Raw genomic sequence first — 23,080 nt, forward strand, 5'->3', positions numbered from 1 at the left:
TGAAAGTGCCACCACCAATGGAAACAACTTGAGGAATGCTAGTTTGCAGACGAGTGGGCTTATTTTCCACTCTGCAGGCCAACCCTCTCTGCACACCACTGACCTCCAAAATAAGTCCCAAAGCCCACGCTCCCTGAAGCATTAATAAAGATGCTCCTCAGTAGTAACCGCCATCTCAGCAGGAGAAACCACCCTTTTTCTGAAAAACACTGTCCTGATAAAGAAATTATTCCAATACTTCTAACAACTGCCTCCATAGCATCAGTGACCCTGAATAAAGCGATGAGCCGATTCTTCCCACAAGTAGCCTTAGTCAAAAACTGTTAAAACTTGCCCCATCAGGATAACCCAAAGTTAAGATGGCCGATCAAAGATTGTAACTGCCTCAATGTCGCGTTCCTGGCCTCTTTTACCTCTGCCACAACCTACCGCAGTGCAATCAATTTATCCATAGGAAGGCTATACCCACCTCTCTCCGAGTCAATCTCCCACCCTAGGAAGGAAGACATGTAGTTAGGCCCTCCATTTTGTCAGCCATCAATATAAGACCAAACAATTGGGCTACCCATTCTAGTGTTCTCATCATTTATAGGCAAGAATTCAAATCAGAAGGGCCCACACAAAGATAATCATCCAGGTAGTGAATAATACATTGACTGGCAGCTTCCTCATTCTAACTACCCATTCCACACAGTGCTAAATATTTCCAAGAAAGCACATGAGATGGAACATCCCATCGATAGACACAAATCCACAAAGAACTTACCTTCAAAAAAGCATTCTAATAAGTGACGGCAATCAGGATGTATGGGTAAAAGCGGATTCTATATCTAACTTAGCCAACTGAGTAATTCTCCTAGACCTCTTTACCAACTCGACCACCTGGTTGAGTGATGCATAAGAGACTGAACATAGCTTCCTATCAATATCATAATTTACTGATGACCCTTTAAGATGAGACAGATAGTGGATATGTCTGTATTTTCTAGTCTCCTTCTTCGGCACCACTCTAATGTAATTCTGAGATTTTTTTTTTTTTTAAACAGGAACGCCTCAAACAACCCTACCATCCTACCTCCTTGGATATTTTGTCCCTAACCCCATGCGGGAACTCCAAAACTGATTTCAAGTCAGGGAACCGCCTAACTGCTTCCCGATCCTAAAACGGAATAAAAAACCCATGTGCAAAATGGTCCCTTAACAAACACGCACCCTTGATTATCGTTGCAGCTTAGCCAGAGTAGCATCAGGCCTAACCTCAATGGGCTTTGCCCCTGAGGCAACGGAAGTCACCACAAAGCCAGATGCACCAGTGGTGGAACAGGTCCTACCCCGCTCGAAGAATCTGCTGAGTCTGTGAGTGCCCCTACAACCAGGACACTTGTGCTTGAACTTACAGCTGGTGCCCCACTTGCATTGACTATCACTGAGCAGCCAGAAAAACATACGTCTAGATAACAGAACAACGGGGAGCATTATATCGATGACTTCTCGCCAATTACAATTGCAAGTATGCAAAAAGGCCTGCAACCAATACTTCGGTATCTTCTGATACCGCCACCTTTCCTCATTCCTCACTTCATTTGCATCCTTCATGTCAATTAATTAGTCTAAGGTCAATAGAGAATATTCCCCAAACTCTTCATTCCAAATTTTTTCTTACATCTTCTCTTTTAAATCGACTGCTGGAACCCTCTAAAAAGGATACATAAGCATTCTGCCTGGCCACATAAGGAATCCAACCAGACAGTTCAGTTCGCTCATTATCCACCTCAGAAGTGACCTACACACCCGATGCTGCCACAGCGTTACTCCCAACACTCCCTTCAATCTCCAGAACTACAGTAGCAGTGCCCCCAACCTTGTGACCCTGTGTGTGGTTCCCAAAATTGCCCAAAGCCAGACCTGTTTCCTGTCATTGTACCCTACGAATTTAGTAAAGATTTTAAACCTAGTAAATTCCCACCATGTAGTGCAGTATTCAACTCACCAATTGAACCCCCAGTCGCTGAAAACTGTGGGGCTGCCTCTCATTGTCTTCCTGTTTCGGAAGCTGCTACCACAGCTGTTGGCATGAATCCTGAAGCCAGGTTCCTAAATGAAACCGCTGGCGACCAACTCCCAGAATTGTCACTCCAGCTGCCAAAGGAATCCTGTTCTATTTATTTGCCATGATAATCACTGGATCTGCTATGTTCTGATCTGACACCTTTCTTGTCAGTCTTAAGCCTCCTGCGGTCCTGAACAGCACCCCTGATGTCCTGGGGCCCTGCTGTGATTAGTTTTCTGGCTAGGCCCCTTAGGCCTGCACTGTCTGCCATAAAGCCTCTCAGCTCTGCTGTCATCAGTGATTTCAGCTGCTCCTGAACCCTGTACGCTCCCTTATGGGTTGCTCTCTCGATTCCCCTCACTATGGTTGCAATCACAGACCTCATGATGAAACTGTCACTCCTGCTGCCAAAGGATTCCTGTTCCACTTCCTTGCCATGATGATCACTGGATCTGCTATGTTCAGATCTGACACCTTTCCTGTCAGTATTATCCTGTGGTCCTGAACAGCACCCCTGATGTCCTGGAGCCCTGCTGTGATTCTTTTGCTCCTTAGGCCCATTACATCTGCTCAGATTTTGCTGCCTAGGCCCATTAAGCCTGGTCAGTTGTAGCCTGCTCAGATTCACTGCCTAGGCCCATTAAGCCTGCTTAGATTTGCTGCCTAGGCCGATTAAGCCTGCTCAGACTTTGCTGCCTAGGCCCATGAGGCATGCTCAGATTTGCTGACATGCTCAGATCTGCTATAATCAGTGATTTCAGCTGCTCCTGAACCCAGTCTGCTCCCTTCTCCTGGTCTGCTCTCTTGATTCCCTCCAGTATGGCTGCAAACACAGACCCCTTCATGAACCTGCAAGAGAAAAAAAATTCCCCCAGGACTAAAGCCACACCAGCAGTGCTGGCAACAACAACAAGGTCAGTGAGAAAGCATTAGAATGGGAAACTATGGCTGCCCTATATGTATCAGCCTGCCTATCCCAGATAGCTAGCCAATCCAAACACACTAACTATGAATGCCCAACCTCCTAGCTCTGTCAAGGCCCTATTCATCTAAGCTGTGTTGCTCCATAGGCTACAAAAGTGGTAGTATTGTAGTGTTTTGTTTTAAATCCAAAATTTACTTTGTTATTTCTTAACTGTGTGAAAATTGTTTGTTGTTAGAGTTAACAAGCACCATGACAACTTCAGTGATCTAAAATGATCATGGTACCTGAAGTCTGTATGTGTAGAATCTGGCAATGAAATGCTACACTTACAGAAATTAACCCTTTAGCAGCTGGATGGGTAATTCCACCACCAGCACTGTCATTTACCAGCCCAGTACAAAAATGTAATACTACACAAAATTGGCATCTGCCGCTAGCACATAAAGTATGCTGGCACAAGACAGCGAATATCAGCAAGCCTCCTTACTTCTGTGCCATTCCCAGTGAAGGAAGATACTACAAACTAGACAGAAAGGTAGTGTAGTGGAAGATACAAAACAGATGTGAATAAACACTCAATATCAAACGAAAGCTAGCAGCAATTCACCAACAAGGGGTTCCCTCACCCTTGTGAAATATATAGTACAAGCAAAATATAGGAGGTGATTGGCGCTTAAAATAGATATACATATGGTATAATGTGTGTGTAATTTGCCAATATATACTCCTTATATACCACCAATTGTACTGCACCATTATTTGTATCCTGTTTTATATTCGTAGATTTATATACTAGAACCTACATCTGTACCATATGTATATCTATTTTAAGTGCTTATCACCTCCTAATTTTTTCCTTTTACTAGGTAGTGTAGTGGGCCAGACTCAAATTGACAATTTCATAGAGGTGGGAGATGTGTACTTGTTGCTGATTTCTATTGTTGAAGTGCTTTTAGTTTTAGCCCTTTGTAAAGCAGATCACTTTTTGTTTTCTTTTGCAGGAACCTACATTTTAACTTTAAATTCTGACTGAGACAGTGAAATAACATTATTGTGTTCCAATCTCTTTTTTTGGCACTGTGCAGTCTTTACAGTTTATTATTTTTTTCAATAGTTTAGCCAGTGGAGATACATATTTTCTTTATCCTCCAACATTTCCAATGAAAAAATGTTGCACTGAATGAATATAAATGCAGTGCACCTACGTTTTCTTTGTGTTTACGTTTAAGCAAGTTGTGTTGTATATGTGTGTCATGCATTTCCCAATTACAGTAAAATCTCGGTAATGTAGTTTAGTAAAAGCAATTAGCAGTAGCACCACAAGAATGTGCCAAGTATGTTTTTCAAGAAGAAGTCTATAAAGGAGACTGGTTCAGAAGTTGACAAATGATCACAAGTCCGAGCCAATACCATCCACTTCTGAAGCATCTGCAGGCAACAACAGTAGTCTTATAGGGCAGACTCGGCATCAACATCTCCACCCTAGAAAATAAATATCTGCCCCACTGCCTAGTAAGAAGACATGCGTGCATTATATTCAAACATTCAAGACAGATGGAAAGTGTGAGAGGAGTGTCTGGATTAGTGTATTCTGTTAGTAAACAGACAAAGTCAGATTCTGAAAAAAACTAGTCATAGACAACTGTTTACCAAATGAAATTAAATGAGAGTAGATCCAGCACCCTGACAACTCCAAGTACAGGGAGCAGTGTAGCCAGAAGTGCCAATGCCGTAAAAGCCACCACTAGCTCTATATTGAAAAGTAGCACTACTAACACTAGCTGTACTAGCAATTTACAGATTAATCAGGGAACAAAGGTCGCAGCAGCACATACCAATATGAGAGATGTAGAAGAAGGTTAGTCAGCACCTGTGCTACTAATAAGCATATATGAAACCTTTACAAAAATGATTTGAAAAAAAAAGGCATGTAGAATGAGGAGAAATTAGATTTGTATTACAAAGAGGAAGAGCAGCAGGAGTGTATGTGATAGAGCCATCTCCTGATAAACTAAAAGATAATGGTGGTGGTGGCAGTAGCAGTAGGTGCAGTAGGACATTACCAGAGCCATGGCTGGGGGAACCAATGGAGTCACATGATTATCCCAGAGTAGCACCTCTGAAATGGTTGAAGCAAACTGTAACAGAGCCCCCTGTTTTGCATTGGATCTGTAATATATGTTGTACCAGCCTCCTACCATGTTGCCTGGGAACCCCTACCTTTTGTTTTCCTGCCATCATCCACATTGCCCTGCACCTAAGAACAAAAAACGTTTCTGGCCCTTTAACTGTGTTGTACAAAGAATGAGTACGTTTGATATGGCACTTCGGATACAGCCGAAGTGCCGAAGTAGTCGAAGTGGCCGCCATTAGACAATCGAACACGTGGCGGTGGCCATTTTAATGCAGTCGAACGCGGTCAGCGGTGTGTGCCGTCGAATCCCTGGAACAGAAATCAGCCACACATTTGAACGAACACCGCTGACCCATACCTTCCCCTACCCTTCGACACTGCGGCTGGAGACTAAGTCCCATTTGAAGATTCGAACACACGTTGGAATGGGGCTTTGTCATCCTTTTCATGTAAAATAGACATCCACTCAACTAACGACCACCACGGAAAGTTAACCACGTTTTACTTCAACACATCAACAGAAGTCGAAGTGCGTTCGACTATTCGAACGCCGCCTTCGGATGGGACTTTGTTATTTTTCAAGGCAGAAATAGACCGACCGCACAGCCTGAATCTGTGGAACTATTTTGGGCATGCAAACAGGCGTGCGGTCGGTCCAAAGATACTTTCCAATATCTCTGGAACCACTGAACGGATTTGTACGAATTTTTAATATGTTTGTCCCCAAGTTGTGTTGTTCATAAAAATATAAGTTTTATTCATGTAGGATGAAAAATCATCACCAGGGAATAAGGCACTCCTGGAATGTCTTTCCCTGCAAAGTACTGCAGTGTTTCATTAACTTTATTTGCACGGATTGGTCATATTTTTAAAGCTGGATTGTCTGCTACTCCAGGCTCACATCCAAAGACTGCTGCTGCTGTTCTTCTGACTTCCAGTTTCAAATTCAAATATCCCTTTTAGTGGTTGTTGGTTGCAGGGTACTTCTACAGTGAGTCACCTCGTCAAGCACTGCATTGTTTATTTTACCATTTTCGTAGGATCTTATAAAAATGACTGTCCAACCATTTGTTTTTGCTGCTGCTTGTCCACTGCTGTCCTGAAGCTCATGTCCAAAAACCACTGCTGCCACTGTCCTCACTTTAATTTAATTAATTTTTTTTTTGTTTGTTTGGTGTAGGGTATCATTGCAGTGCTATACTCTACAAAGCATTGCAGTGTTTCATAACTTTTTGCAGGGTCTTGATAATATTAATGTGACTGCTCAACCAACCTCTGTGTGTGTGCGCTCTGCAAATTGCATAGCTATTTAGCCATAGCCACTAGAAGCCAGACAGCCTTTCTTAATGTTTAATTTTTTTTTATTTATTATTTTTATTGCTTTATTTAATTGATATTTTGTTTGGTTTCTATTTTATTTCCTAAAATAGAGATTAATGATTGACTGAAATTAGGCTGAAAAGAACAGGCATATCACAGATAATAGACAGACAGACACAGATAGACAGATAGATATTTATTTTCCTCATTTAGTAGAACAGCATAGGCATTAAAAAAAATACACAGATAAGCACTGTATATTGGTCTGAAATCGAAGTTGCTTTTTCCCATTATTCACTGTTCTGCAAAAATGACCTTTGAGGAATAAAAAGTACAGTCAGTTTGCTCATTAGAGAAGCTGGGGAAATCAATGTAGATATATATGTATATGTTTGTATGTCTGCAGACTTGTGATTTAGCATCTTCTGTGCTCCAATCTTCATGAGTCAAGAAAGAACATCTGTTATTAATAATTTGACTACTATCAGATAATGTAAGTAGCGCTAACTTCACAACAAATGTGTTATGTCACACCAAGAATAAATTACCAGTATCAAACAAATTATAGAATATACAACAGTACTAAAAATCCAGATCAAAAGCTGTTCCCTCACGGCTGGTTTATAATAGCAGAAAGTTTATTGGTAAAAAAAACAAAACAAAAAAAAAAAAGCATAATGCATTAACGAAAAATAATAACAAGCAATGTTTCATGAATATTTTTTCTATAATGGTATCCAGTGGCTGTTATTTTTACATTAGTCTTAACTTCTTTTGCAAGGTGGAAAACAAATCAATTCTTTAAATTAATTAATATACTTCTGGACTATTTTCTGAAATTATTTTCTTGTGTGTGACTATATATATATATATATATATATATATATATATATATATATATATATATATATAGTAAGAATGAATGAGGAGAAAAGCACTCAGTGGATTTTTCAAAGTTGTAATCATGTATTATTTAAGCAGACAATGCTACGACCCAGGAGATCATTTATTTATTTAAATATATATATATATATATATATATATTTTTTTTTTTTGAGCCCATGCGTTATTTGACCATATGGAGGTTGCCTTGAAAGTGATTAAAATCCCAGAATAATAATATATAGTGTCCAACAGTGGATTCCTTTGATTTATTCATTAGATGATCCCAGATAATTAGTAGATATTATATCTCAACCTATAGTTTATCTCAATTACATTTGTGAAAAACCTGCAAAATATCTGCATTAGCTAAGAGCTAAAATATATTCTGCCCTTTTAGATCTGCAAATAGATGAGTGCCTGTGTTATGCAAAAAAGTTAGTCATTCCCATAGCCTTTTAATGTACCTATAAAGTGATGTCAGAATGCCACTGATGTGATAGTTTCATTGATTGACACAATTTAATTGTTTTTACACTCTAATATTTGTCAGGTGTTTATATATACAAAATACATATAACAGAAAATTGTTTCATACTTACCGATATTTTCATTGGCAGTACTACTCCTAGGGAGACCAGACACATAGAGATGGTTTTAAGAGATGCTTGTATGCCCTCCAGGGAGGATGAAAAGTATAGATGATCATTTCCAGCTCCCAGTTCTGTTGAGGTAGACCGATAGTCAGCGTACCATATCCAGGGCGTGGGACAATTGTTCCTCAGAAGAAAAAGGAAGTGGGAAGAAAGCAGGCAAAATATCTTATTTCATATGAAATTATGAAACATCTTTAGGCCTGAACTCTGGAGCTGTTCTCATAATGACCTTATCCTGATGAAAGGTTCCTCTGATAAGAGCGCTGCCAATTTTGAGACTCTTCTACCTGATGTCAAGGCAACCAGAAGATATGCAAGAAGCATAACTGGAATCCCTGTTATAGGTTCAAATAAGGGAACCCTGTAAGGCAGACAGGACAAGTAGCAAGCTCAAGAAGGAGAAATGGACTTGATAAGAAATTTAATCTTTTATGACAGCTTTCAGAAAACATGCCAAATCAGAGTTGAACATCCATCTCATTCCAGATAAAGCTGAAAAGGCTAAAATGTGGACCTTCAGAATGTTCAGGCTGAGACCCTTGTCCAGGCCGCCTTGTAAAACCCTCAGCAGAGTACACAGCAGAGAAGGACCCTGGGGAAATAACATTGTTAGATGCCCAGTTAGAGAAGAGGTCCCAGGTATGGTAATAGGCAGCAGAAGTATTTAGTTTCCTTGCCTGAAGCATAGCTGAAATTACTGCATCTTACATAGTTACATAACTGAAAAGAGACATGCGTCCATCAAGTTTACCCTTTCTCACATTTGATTTTTGCTGTTGATCCAAAAGAAGGCAATACACCCAATCTGAAGCGCTTTCAATTGTGCAACGAACTAAGAAAAAATTCCTTCTTGACCCCAGAAAGGCAGTCAGATATTGTCAGGGCTTACCTTAGTTGGGAGTCCAGTATGCAGAGATATACGCTCACCCTTGCAAATAAACACAGACCAAGGTGACCAGATAAGTAACCACCTGGCCTGTGAGTCTGTGCACAGGAGCTGTGCAGGTTATTGCTCCAAGTCGCAGTTCAGGCAAGGACACAAGCAGGAGAATCGTCGAGTTTAAACCAAAAGTCAGGTAAGCCATAGTCAGAGGTCAGGACACACGATAAGAATAAACCAAGGTCAGGAGTCGACTGGTGAACACTGGATCACAAACACAAACACAGGAACCAGAGTCAATGAACTGACACTGCCCTCAGGGAGAGGCAGGGTCTTATACCTGGCTAATTGTGTATCAGCTTCAAGTGGACTGAGATTGATAGGAGCAGCCCCAGGTAAAATCCAGCCCCCAGTGCTGGAGACAAGATAAACATGATAAAGAAATAAGAACTGATGTGTGGCCCAGAGGCAAGATAGCAGTACCACAGTTCAAATGCCCTGTCTGGCACTTGTAAAATGGCCACGTCTGGCCATCTGGATGGCACAGTGCGAATCGTGACATTTGCCCCTCCTTAAACTTGACCTCTGGGCGAGAACTGGTTCACCTCATTTTCGTTTTTACTATCCATATCAAGATATTCCTTGTAATCAAAGTTCCCAGAAGGGAGTCCCTTAACAGCATGGGGCTCCATAGTACCAGCTTCTGATACAGCTGGAGAGAGGTAAAGGACATCGAGATGCAGGTGGAAAGTACTTCAGCAGGAGCAGAGTTCACAGTTAGCAATGCCTTATCGAACATTAGTAAATCCTTTTTACAAACGATTGTACCATTAGAGGCATATGTACAATCAGAAGGTAGGTCTTCTTTGAGCCGGCAGGAAGTAGTGATGATCTTAATAAAAGCATCTTCAGGAGGAGGTGCAGAGGTCTCTGGAGCAGAAGGTGGAGACCTCTCAGAAGTATGGGTTATGTTGATTACTGTGGTCTGGGTGCCCTTTTGTGTCACGGAACGTGGGTAGTGCTAGCAGTAATCTTGGCAGTTTCCAGGCTGTGTTGCAGAGATGACATGATGGGTACGAACAGTACCTACTTGAAGATATTTAGGCTGAGGTGGGCGAGTAGGGCAGAGGGAGATAAAGTGCCCTCTTTCTCCACAGTAAAAAAAAGGCCGCAACCTCTCCTTCGGTCTCTCTCTTTAGACGACAATCTAGTACGGATGAAGCCGATCTCCATGGGCTCCTCTTTGTCCTCTTGAGTCTCCCTCGGGACCGGATCATAAAGAGGCAACAAGGGGGCTTGGCGTTGGTACAGGGTCTCCCTATTTCTGGGAACCTGGGATCTTCTGGGACATTGAGCAGGCTTTGTCACAGTGGTCTTGCACTTTGAGTCCATTGCAGTCATGAAGGACCCCCAGCTGTCGAGGACAGGACTCTTGGCCATCATCATCTGGTGTGCCCATGTCTTGATCCATCCAGACACCAGGTTTATAGCCACAAGGACCATGATAAAGTCACTGGCATATGTCCGAGGCTTTAAGGCAAATAAAGTCCACCTTAAAGCACTGGAAGGATGCATGGCTACTGTCGAATCTCTCTGGCAAAACAACAAACGGCTCAGAATAAGCAGGTTCCAGGGCTGGGCGTACTGTGCCTTTAAGAAATTTAACGTCTCACTGCAGCTCCGAAACAGTCTGGGCCAGGCTGGACACTTGCTGGGTAAGCAGTGTGCACATCTCTGCGGACTCCATGATGGTCAGTTCATTTTGTCATGGCTTACCTTAGTTGGGAGTCAGGTATGCAGAGATATACGCTCACCCTTGCAAATAAACACAGACCAAGATGACCAAGGTGATAAGGAACCACCTGGCATGTGAGTCTGTGCACAGGGGCTGTGCAGAATATTGCTCCAAGTTTCAGTACAGGCAAGGACACAAGCAGGAGAATCATCAAGTTTAAGCCAAAAGTCAGAGGGTGCCAGAAGTCAGGATAAACGAGGGTAAGCGAAAGTCAGAGGATGCCAGAGGTCAGGATATATGATAAGAATAACCCAGGTCAGGAGCTGACTTGAGAATACTGGATCACAAACACAGGAACCAGAGTCAATGAACTGCCACTGCCACAGGGATAGGCAGTGTCTTATACCTGACTAATTGGGCATCAGCTTCAGGTGGGCTGAGATTGATAGGAGCAGCCCCAGGTAAAATCCAGCTCCCAGTGCTGGAGACAAGGCAAGGATAAACACGATACAGAAATAAGAACTGAGGTGTGGCCAGAGGCAAGATAGCAGGACTACGGCACAAAAGGACCACAGTTCAAAAGCCCTGTCTGGCACTTGCGAAACGGCCACGCCTGGCCTTCTTTATGCTACGGTGCTTTTCGTGACAGATATTTCCTTGGATAAAAAAGCTATTATCCAACTAAATAAAATTTATATCTCTGAATATTATGTTTTTACAAGTATTTATCCAATTGCTGTTTAAACATCCGTATTGTTGTTACTGTAAAAAAACATTTTCTTTGCTTTAGACTAAATCTCCTTTCTTCCAGTCTAAATGCGTGATCTCTTGTCTTATGTATAGTACTATTTATGTATACATTTCTGAACAATGGTTTGTATTGGCCCCGGATATATTTGTATAATGGTATCATATCCCCTCTGAGGCGTTGTTTTTCCAAACTAAAGAGAGTTAAATTTGTTAACCTCTCTCCATAACTAAAATGCTTATTTCCTTTTAGCAATTTTGTCGTCCGCATCTTGTGCGATAATATCCTTCTTTAGAACAGGTGCTCAATATTGCATAGCATATTCAAGGTGTGGTCTTACCAGTGATTTATAAAGAGGCAAAATTATATCTTCATCCTTAGAATGAATTCCCCTATTTATAGATGGCAATACCTTTCTGGCCTTATCAACTGCATATTGTTGTCTAATTTATTGCCTATAACAATTCCCAAATCCTTCTCGTGTGTTGTTATTCCTAATTCGCTTCCATTAAGGGTATACGTTGCTTGTGCATTCTTTACACTGAAATGCATAACTTTGCATTTTTACACATCAAATTTAATCTGCCATTTGAGTGCACAGTCCCCCAATCTATCTAAATCCCTCTGCAGCAAAATTCTTTTATAGACTTTTGTTGCATCTGCAAACACTGAAGCATGGTTTTCAATGACTATTTTAAGATCATTTATAATTATGATAAATAGAATTGGTCCCAAAAAACAGAACCCTGAGGGACACCACGTACCACTTTTATGCAGCTTGAAAATGTACCATTTATGACAACTCTGTTTTTAAGTAATTGTTCTACCCTACAACAAGATTTTTTGTCTAGACCAACTTTTTTCAGTTTTAACATTCACCTGTTATGAGGAATTGTATCAAACACATTGGCAAAATCCAAGGAGATCACATCCACTGCAACACCCTAATCTATATATTTACTTACTTCGTCATAGAATGCTGTTAGGCTAATTTGACATGACCTACATTGTATAAAAGCTTTCTGATTATTGCCAATAACATTGCTCCTCCCAATGAATTCCTGAATAGGATCCCTTCATAACATTTTAAATACTTTCCCAGCAACATAAGTTAAGTTCACATGTTTTCCTTGTGTGGTTTGCAGGGTCAGATCCAGAAAGTTAATTTTGTCTACACCCATCTCATGCGTCAATTTAAGATTTAGATCGTTATTATTTAGTGCCCCTATGAAGTTATCAAACATTTCCATTGAGCCAGTCCATACAATTAGCACATCATCTATATAGCGCTTCCATAGTTTAATGTAGCTGTGATATTCAGTGAATTGGAGCTGAATACAATGTTTTGTTCCCACCACCCCAGATGGAGGTTTGCATAAGAGGGGGCACATGTAGTCCCCATAGCCGTCCCTCTCACCTGGTGGTAGTAGGTACCCTCAAACAGGAAATAGTTGTGCGTTAGAATAAATTGTAGAAGCTGCAGCACAAACTTATTATGATCATTTAGGGACAGGTCTCGTGTCTGAAGGAACCATTGAACATTCTTTATGCCTATCCTGTGGGGGATAGAACTGTAAAGTCCCTCCACGTCAAGGCTACATAGTTTCGCATCAGTTGGTAACGTCATATCATTCAAGATTTTTAAGGTCTGTTTCGTGTCCCTCAGATAGGAGGGGAGAGTCCTGACCAGATCACATAGAATACGTTCTACGTAGATACTACAGTTTTGTGTAAGGTTATTCCTGCCTGATACTATTGGTCTCCCAGTTAATGTTTCTTGCTGCTTGTTTATTTTACGCAGTGAATACAAAGTAGCTATAGTAGGTTTTTTGTTAAACATGAGCTTGTATTCATCCATATTTATTGATTTATTCTGTAGTGCCTGATCTAGGATGTTTTTCAATTCCACTAGGAATTTGTTTGTAGGATCTGCCGGGAGTGCTACATAGGTGTTTTTATCATCTAGTATTCTATGTACCATTTGGACATATTTGGTCCTATCTAATATTACCAAATTCCCACCTTTATCAGATGGCTTGATAATGATTGTCTCATTTCTTTTTAGTTTGTCTAGTGCTCTGTTCTCCTCGGAGCTCAAATTATTTGGATAAAAATTGGACTGTATATTAGTTCCTATGGCTTCTATTTCATTGCAAGATAATTCCACGAAGAGATCAATGTATTTGAACTCCGGAATGTATGGAGTGAATTTACTTTTCGGTTTTAAATTGGTAAAGGGGGCTGTCTGTGTAGTAAGTGGATCATTGCTGTTAAGCAGTTCCACCAAATTATCAAGCAAATTCATATCTTGGACTTCCAGACCTAGTCTGGTTGCACGTTTGGTCTTTTGAATACAATGAAACTTATGGAGAGCTAGTTTCCTAGCAAATAGATGAATGTCCTTTGTCCAGCCAAATTTGTCAAATTTGGGTGTAGGGACAAAGGACAGTCTTCTTTTCAATAACTGAGTTTTGGGAATAGTGAGCTGATAGGAGGAAAGATTGATAATCTAACTCTCTTCGGTCAGTAAACTTTTCTCCGCTGGTAGCCTTTTGTGGATTTGCTTCTTGTATTCCTCTGTGGCCTTACGTCTTGATTCGCTCATTCTAAAAAATTAATTACCCTTTTCAGAATACTTTTGGGATTAGGTTCAGTGGAAGTGGATGGACTTTCTGGACTAGGTCATGAGCGATTTTTTGAGCCGATGCTAACTACTAATTTTTACCTTTTCACTTTGGTTCCTATCTGGTTGGGCAATTATTTTGATTTAATTTTTTTGTATGTGCTGTGTTCACTAAGTGGATGGGAGAGGTTTCGATATAGCATTATGGCATGCTGAATCTTTGGGAAGATAGGGACAATTTGAGGCTGCCTTGAAGTAGCAGTTAGCTTTAACCCTCACCGATGTGAGTTAGACAGCTAGTCCAGGGCGAGTTTAAGATTTTGATGTGGTGTATGTGAGGGGTTCCGATACTAGCTGCACCTTCCAGCAGCAATATCCCTTTGCATCGGAGAATTATCCTCTCATTTGCGCAGGAATACTATATATTATTCGAGGTATATTTATATACTATATACCATTCCAATATATATGCAACCTTACCCTCTATACACCCACTTTGATATAGTTTCTATTGACAGTGACCACAGTTCTCTGACCTTCTGTGATAAATTATCTCTGTCAAGCAACGTACTTTTATGTATATAGTGCTCCATATCTTTGTGTCAACACTTTGGATGTATGTGTTCACAGTATATATATGAGCATTTCTTCTCCCCTCTCCTGCCTCTTCCTACCTATTAATTTATTCAGGTACCTATATCCTGGAGATACTCTTTGATTTATAAACAGCATTAATTCAATGACACTCTACTTACCCACCATTTAGGCCCAATCATTTATTGGTAACGTGTTTGCCAATTTTTAGCATACATATATATACTTTTTCCCTTAATAAAGGTTTCAAACCTCCCCCCCCTTTTTTATGTGACTTTCACATCCAGAGGTATATATTTTAAAACAAATTTGGACCACACCCATTGCATGGGAGTGTGCTTCCATTTTTTGTCTTCATCTCCCCTCCTTTTTCTCTTAATTTTGATTAAATAATTTGCATGGCTGACATTAAGTAAAAAGTTGCGCAAAGTTGTGTTGACTAAATTCAGTCAAACAAATAAATTCTGAATCGATTTGGTCTAAACTGAATTTGTCTGCAGTGCCCAAATAAGTAAATTTCAACACTCACATAATAATGACCATAATAATAACAAAAATTGCAATAATAATTACTTACATTATTTTGAAATAATTAGATGAATAAAAAAGATACCATAATACAAAACATTGTATTTAATATCGAAGGAAAGAGAACATTCCTTGCAGCAAAAGTAAGATAAATGTCCAGTGCCACATGAAAAGCATCCTCAGAAGCACAGTGACTGTGAAATAGACTGAAACATAAATTCAAGATGAATCAACATCTAGGAGATTAAATTGATGCTAGGATGCCCACCTGTAGTGCCACCTATTATGGATGACATATATTTCTGCTTCCTGAAGAAGTTATCTGTTTTATCTATTAAACAACATTGTAGCTCCTATGCTATTGTTACATTTGTAATACACAGTCTATATAAATGCAAATGATAATGTTGCTTTGGATTACAGTTATTAGAATTCCAATCTGCAGAAATTCTTTCACAGTGCTCTATTTCTGACATTCTCCATGTTGTACTAGTTGTTCACAAAACCATAGTTAACAAGAAAATCTTAATAATCACATGCATTTACAATAGCAAAAAAACATTTATTTAAGTCATTAACTTGACTGATTGCACAGTTATGTAGTGAGAGATGCATAGTACTTGAAATGGTGAGGTACTGCTTATGCAGTAATTTTTAATGTAATATGTACAGTGCCCTCCACTAATAGTGGCATCCTTGCTGTGAGCAAAGAAGGCTGTGAAAAATTGTCTGTATTGTTTAACCTTTTGATATTTTGTTAAAAAAATGCACAACAGATACTTTGCTCACATGGAAATCAAACAATTGCAAACACAATACAGTTTTTTTAAAATACAAATACAAATGTTTGTTAAATATATATGTGGCACAATTATTGGCACACCTATGAATTTATAGAAGAAAAATATGTTTTTGATATTTCATTGTTTTGTATACCTGGGTAACTAGGAAGAAGAAATAGTTGAACCATGACATCTCGTTTCACAGGAGTATACATATGAGAACACACAGTCCAAATTCCATTAGGGATTCATCCACTGGCGTACATACCGCGGTCGCAGGGGTCGCGGCTGCGACCAGGCCCAGGCCTCCAGGGGCCCCAGCCGCCCTGGGACCCGGTATGCACGCCAGTGTGGCCACATTTTGCCAGCCTCTTCTCCTGGTGGGTGTGCGAGGGAGCATTCTTTTTCCAGCGCCGGGTTCCCTTGGCGCTGGGGATCTTTTCGCCTCGATCCGCCTGTCAGCTCCGAATGCGCATGCGCGGCAAGAGCCGCATGCGCATTCAAACCGCCCATAGGAAAGCATTACTCAATGCTTTCCTATGGACGTCCAGCGGAACCGCAGAAGCACCTCTAGTGGCGGTCAGTGAGGTCAGTGAGGCATGTGCAAAAACTACTGAAACAGGTCATATTTCAAACTGTCGCAATTTTTTTTATTTTTTATATTCTTTATTTTTGCTATGCATTCTATAACAGACAAGCTTGCAGTGTCACAATATCAGTAGTAAGCTTAGGAAGTAGTGGCAGGCATAACAGTGTATATAAAAAAATGATATACAAGCAAAACATGCTATCTAGATGCATAATCTTTCAGACAAGACAATAGTTAGATAGGTATATGAAACAGGAGAATTAATACTGGTACTGACTGGAATACTGTTGTTATGCAGAGAGCAGACATAAGCAAACACAAGAGCATAAAAAAAAACATAAGGAAACTGCTGCCTCGTGTATGCTAAAGGGCCAGTTTAAGGAAGGAGTGAGGGACCTCCAGGCATAGGCTTGAGATTTTGCACATCGTATCCTATGCCCTTCTGGCATCGCGGAGGACCCGGCAGAGTTTTGTTGCTCAAGCCCCATATAACGGTGCCCCACCTGCCCCTGGCTCTAGCACGGTCCAGTGCACCCTTTTCAAGTCTTGACCTGCTACCCAGACGTGGTGTCCGAATCTGCTGCCTGTGACCCGCTTTGCATGCTGAGTCCCTGTATCCCGAGGATGTGGGCTATACCATGGGATTTGTCCCCGGTTGGATTGAGGCCCAGGTGAGTGAAGGTTGCCGACGGTGTGGTGTTTCTGTGTCCGGTGCGCTCTCCGCTTTCTCCTCCTCCGCCTTCCCGATTTTGGCGTCGAGGTACAGCAGGGAAATGTGGGCTTTGCAGGCTTGAGCCGAGTTGAAGTAGTAGTCCTCAGTGGTTGTCGCTGGGTTTGTGTCACGGGTGGTGGTGCGAGGACGGGGACGCCAGAGTGCCTGTTGAGAAGTGGGAGTCTTCAGCGTGGAAGTGGATTATCAAGGTCTGGTGCAGGGTAAACACACGCCCCCTGGTGTTGAGCACCAGCGTTTGTGCAGCCACAAACCAGAACCCTGATGCAGCTTATGCGGATCCCAGGAACTAAGAGCTTGATATGCAGACCTCCCAGGAACTGGATAGGGGGGCTCTGCAGCAGAAGTGTATCCAGTACAGAAACAAGACAAAACTAGTAGAACCCAGTATCAGAGAAGGATAGAAATCTAAACCCAGAACATGTACACAATACATAAGGGCACATTAACTAAACAGGGGCAGGACAGGACTGGGTTAACAAAATAAAACAAGAGAAGATATAATATACAAAACAAGAGGAGACATAACTAAGCACTATATAAGAAAAGTATGGGGATTTAGTTACATTATATGATCATACATTGCATAAGCCTGCCACAACGCCAATGTACCCCATATTCGGCAGGTCCTACTCTGCCTAATGTATACTAAAAGAACCATAAGAATCAAACACATACATAGCACTTACCTGCAAGAAAGGGCAGGAGGCTTGAGCAGCTGCCTGCAGGGCACTGAAACAAAAGGAATGATGGAAAACAAACGGGTGTGGCAACATAAAACAAACATTTAAAGGGACACTCCAGGTACCCAGACCACTTCTGCTCATTGGAGTGGTCTGGGTGCCAACTCCCACTACCCTTAACCCTGCAAGTGTAATTATTGCAGTTTTTTATAAAACTACTACTAGACTACTACTAGACAGCCACTAGAGGTCACTTCCTGCATCATAGCATAGATTATCTGTGCTAGAGCATCGCTGGACGTCCTCACGCTGTGTGAGGACCTCCAGCGTCGCTCAAATCCCCATAGGAAAGCATTGAAATTAATTTTCAGTGCTTTCCTATGGGGTGCGCCAATGCGTATGCGCATCAGTCTCGCCCACCGGCCGACGGAGGAAGAAGGTGGAGCAGTGGGGGAGGAGCAGGCAGCGACGTGGGACATGTCGCTGCCTGAGGTAAGTGACTGAAAGGGTTTTTACCCCTTCAGTTACCGGGTATTGGGGGATGGGAGGGAGAGGGACCCTCCAGTGCCAGGAGAACGGATTGTTTTCCTGGCACTGGAATGTCCCTTTAAAGGAAACATGGACACTGGGAATTCCAGGGACGGATTACAGGAATGAACCCAGAAAAACCCAGCATAAAAAAAAAAACAGGCATAGAATAGAAAACCAGAAAAAACAAGAAAAACTAAACAAGAAATGTAAAAAGAGTACTGGAAACCAGAAGCCAAAGCCAGACATCTCCGCAGAACATGGCATGATGTGACATAACTCCCCTCTTAAGGAGCGACCTCCGGGCGCGACAAGCAGCTCTCAGGCAGAGACCAGGAAAGAAGCAAGGATCCAGCAACTAAGTCCTCAAGACTTACCAGAGGCAATGATTCCCCTACACAGCATGAAAGTAGTTTGTGGCTCACAATGCCATTCCGAACTACTTTACTTCCTTTGGAAAGGTCTCCTGCAAAGGAACCACCAGTCAGGACCGAGATCCACTCCAGAATAGGAGTACTGCCACGAAACAGGAACCAAGCATCACAAGAGAACACCTGAAGCGACCACCGTACAGCTTAGCAGATCGACCTCCTCCAACACAAAAATAAGGAAGCCATCTCCAGCAGACTGGTCCAGATACAGGAACTCTTGCATGCCGAATAACCAACAGGAACTAGAACAAGGAACCAGGAACCAAGCATCACAAGAGAACACCTGAAGCGACCACCGTACCGCTTAGCAGATCGACCTCCTCCACGACAAAAATAAGGAAGCCATCTCCAGCAGACTGGTCCAGATACAGGAAGCTTGCATGCAGAAGAACAAGGCATGACACGACAGACAGAACAGGAAAGCTGCAAAGTCCACTCCACGAACTCCAAGTGCCTACGGCCATCTGTCACGGGTGGCGGTAAAGAAATCGGGACCCCTGAGTGCCTGATGATAAGTTGGGAGTCTCCAGCATGGAAATGGACTATAAGGCCTGGTGCAGGGTAACCACACGCCCTCTGGTGTTGAGCACCAGTGTTTGCGCGGCCACATACCAAAACCCTGATGCAGCTACAGCGGATCCCAGGAAATAGGAGCTTGATATGCAGACCTCCCAGGAACTGTAATTTTCCATGGGAGTTTTGCCATGGATCCCCCTCCGGCATCCCCCTCCGGTTAGTCCCCTTGAAACAACTTTTCCATCACTTTTGTGGCCAGAAAGAGTCCCTGTGGGTTTTAAAATTCGCCTGACCATTGAAGTCAATGGCGGTTCGCCGGTTCACGAACGTTTGCGGAAGTTCCCGTTCGCCATTCGCGAACCGAAAATTTTGTGTTCGTGACATCACTATTCAGATATTACCATTACGGAGAGAAAAAACGGGTCGCAAGAGTATTCTGAGAACGGACAGCAACTGAAATAGCCTGCCCTTCGGTAGGTCCCCGCTCAGAACTCAAGCTGGTTTTAGCTCATCTTGTGCCATTACAGAGAGAACATATCTGAAGCATATCAGACTGGTCCCACCCATACGGGTAGTCCAGATCCGAAATGCCAGCAAGTTCTCTCTGCACGAGAGATACAGCAACCCCAGACGATCGTTTCAGCCTTGTTAGGCATCATCAGTGAGGCATAGCTAATATCTCTCTAGGCACCGTGAGCAAGGGGTCCACGTCTGGATTACCCTTTAAACTTATGGAGAGAAAAAACGGGTCGCAAGAGTATTCTGAGAACGGACAGCAACTGAAATAGCCTGCCCTTCGGTGGGTCCCCGCTCAGAACTCAAGCTGGTTTTAGCTCATCTTGTGCCATTACAGAGAGAACATATCTGAAGCATATCAGACTGGTCCCACCCATACGGGTAGTCCAGATCCGAAATGCCAGCAAGTTCTCTCTGCACGAGAGATACAGCAACCCCAGACGATCGTTTCAGCCTTGTTAGGCATCATCAGTGAGGCATAGCTAATATCTCTCTAGGCACCGTGAGCAAGGGGTCCACGTCTGGATTACCCTTTAAACTTATGGAGAGAAAAAACGGGTCGCAAGAGTATTCTGAGAACGGACAGCAACTGAAATAGCCTGCCCTTCGGTAGGTCCCCGCTCAGAACTCAAGCTGGTTTTAGCTCATCTTGTGCCATTACAGAGAGAACATATCTGAAGCATATCAGACTGGTCCCACCCATACGGGTAGTCCAGATCCGAAATGCCAGCAAGTTCTCTCTGCACGAGAGATACAGCAACCCCAGACGATCGTTTCAGCCTTGTTAGGCATCATCAGTGAGGCATAGCTAATATCTCTCTAGGCACCGTGAGCAAGGGGTCCACGTCTGGATTACCCTTTAAACTTATGGAGAGAAAAAACGGGTCGCAAGAGTATTCTGAGAACGGACAGCAACTGAAAAAGCCTGCCCTTCGGTAGGTCCCCGCTCAGAACTCAAGCTGGTTTTAGCTCATCTTGTGCCATTACAGAGAGAACATATCTGAAGCATATCAGACTGGTCCCACCCATACGGGTAGTCCAGATCCGAAATGCCAGCAAGTTCTCTCTGCACGAGAGATACAGCAACCCCAGACGATCGTTTCAGCCTTGTTAGGCATCATCAGTGAGGCATAGCTAATATCTCTCTAGGCACCGTGAGGTACCATTACAGTACAACATCTAGTGCCCTCACTGACTAGTACAGGGAAGTTGTCATTGTTCATGCAATCTCATTCCAGTCCACTCTCTTTGGCTGCCAGGTTACATCAACGTTGCACAAACTGTTGTCGTTATATTAACAATTGCTGGATACGTTCAGGACAGCCCTTGTGTGTAATATATATATATATATATATATATATATATATATATATATATATATATATATAGTACTTTACCAACTGAAAAGACTGTATCACTCTGAAAACGTGTGTGGAAAATTACAGCATAGGGGCAGATCCACCTGAATGATAGGCAGGCCAGCCTGTCGTGAATGCATGTCATGCTGTCTGCCCATAATCTCGACCAGCCCAATGAGGCAGACCCTGCAAGCTGCACTGTTTGTGCTCTCTGCAGAGACCTAATGCCCTGAACTTAGTGCTAGTGGACATGCTTCCTATTCTATTACTTTTCCACCTTTTCGATCAGAAATGCACACTTATGATGTCTTTGCACCACCCCCCCCCCCCCCCCCCCCTCATAATTTCCTTCCTGGACAATTTGCCTTTTCCAAATCATTCTTCTTACATGCATTTAAAATGATCCTAAACGTTTTCTTGGTGCAATGCATTATCCTCAACACTTACTGTTTTTTGAAAAGTGAAGAGCCAGGATCTGAAGAGGACTAGCAGGAAGTCCATAGAGGCAGCAAAGGCAAGTTCAGGAATGTAACAACAAGGCCTCATGGATTTTTCAGAAAGGAGGAAAAGCATTTGCTTTTATTTACGGATATTGACATATACCATTGAATAAAGACCCCTCAACATGGATTATAGCATAGCACACACACCAAATGAATCCCCTTAATTTCATACATTCTATTCTATCTAAGTTTAACAATAATTTGCCTAGCAACATATACCTTTGAATAAGAAATATATTAAATTTAATTAGAAGTACTTATCGCATTTTTGAGTTAGGTATAGTTAGAATGTTTTTCCTTAATTAGCAGTAGTTATGGTACCCTGATAATACTTAACATTTTAATTAGAAGTCATATTATTGCCTTGCTGTGATGTTTTTTTTCTGTGCTTTATACTTAATAGTCTAGGTTTAACAAATCTCTCTGATATGCTACGGGTATAAAACATAGAACTATTATCACAGTACTGTTTATTGCAGATTTCCCTGTGCTTTTTAAATAGATGTAAATTAATCCATTCTTATAATAGAATCCCCATCTCCAATCTAACTTTTATTACAGAACTCCTACTCTGTCATATATTAGCAACATTTGTTCCTTAGCAACATATATTGAGCCTAATAACACAATGGTTTAATAAGCTTTAAGGCACAATGGATATGATGAACACCTGTAAGTTCACACTGCTTTCCCGAGTAGAAATATCTAAAATTAAAAGCAAATGTTAATGAATTTGATAATTAATATTTAAATGTAAAATATTAAAAACACATTTAAGTTATTATACAGTTAGCATACAAATAAAAAAGTTTAATTGCACAAAAAGTTAGGACCATACATTGCAAATAGTTTATTTGTGCTTCTCTTCAAAAAAAGTTACCTAATAATATACACTTTTTTGTGTTAACATTTGAAGGAACACATTGAGCCAACAATGTTATGCGTGCTTCTTTTTGTAACAAATTACTTAATGTTTTCATATATTTCAAGTAGAGTCTTAACAATTTTTGTGCTTCAAGTACCAATTTGTAAAAGTCTCCTGAAAGCATGAGCCCTTGGCCAATTGGCAGGTTTTGTCCACAAACACAGCATGGATTATACTTAAGGCTTTTGAACACAAATGTTGATGAGATTCATCAGACACAAAGCAGCTATAAAAGCATGTTATGTCGTGTTTCCATTATGAAATATCAGTGGGCATTGTAAATTCACAAAATATAACAGATTTGCAATCAAGGAACATTAAAGACTTGGCTATAGTATACTAGGCGGCCAGCCCATTCTAAAGACCTAATTTGATTGTTGGCATTGTTAGTTGACTTGGCATTAAAAATAGTTCAAAAGAATATGATAAAGTAAACTATTATGC

The sequence above is a fragment of the Pelobates fuscus genome, chromosome 8, assembly GCF_036172605.1.
Source record: "Pelobates fuscus isolate aPelFus1 chromosome 8, aPelFus1.pri, whole genome shotgun sequence".
In the NCBI taxonomy this organism is placed as follows: Eukaryota; Metazoa; Chordata; class Amphibia; order Anura; family Pelobatidae; genus Pelobates; species Pelobates fuscus.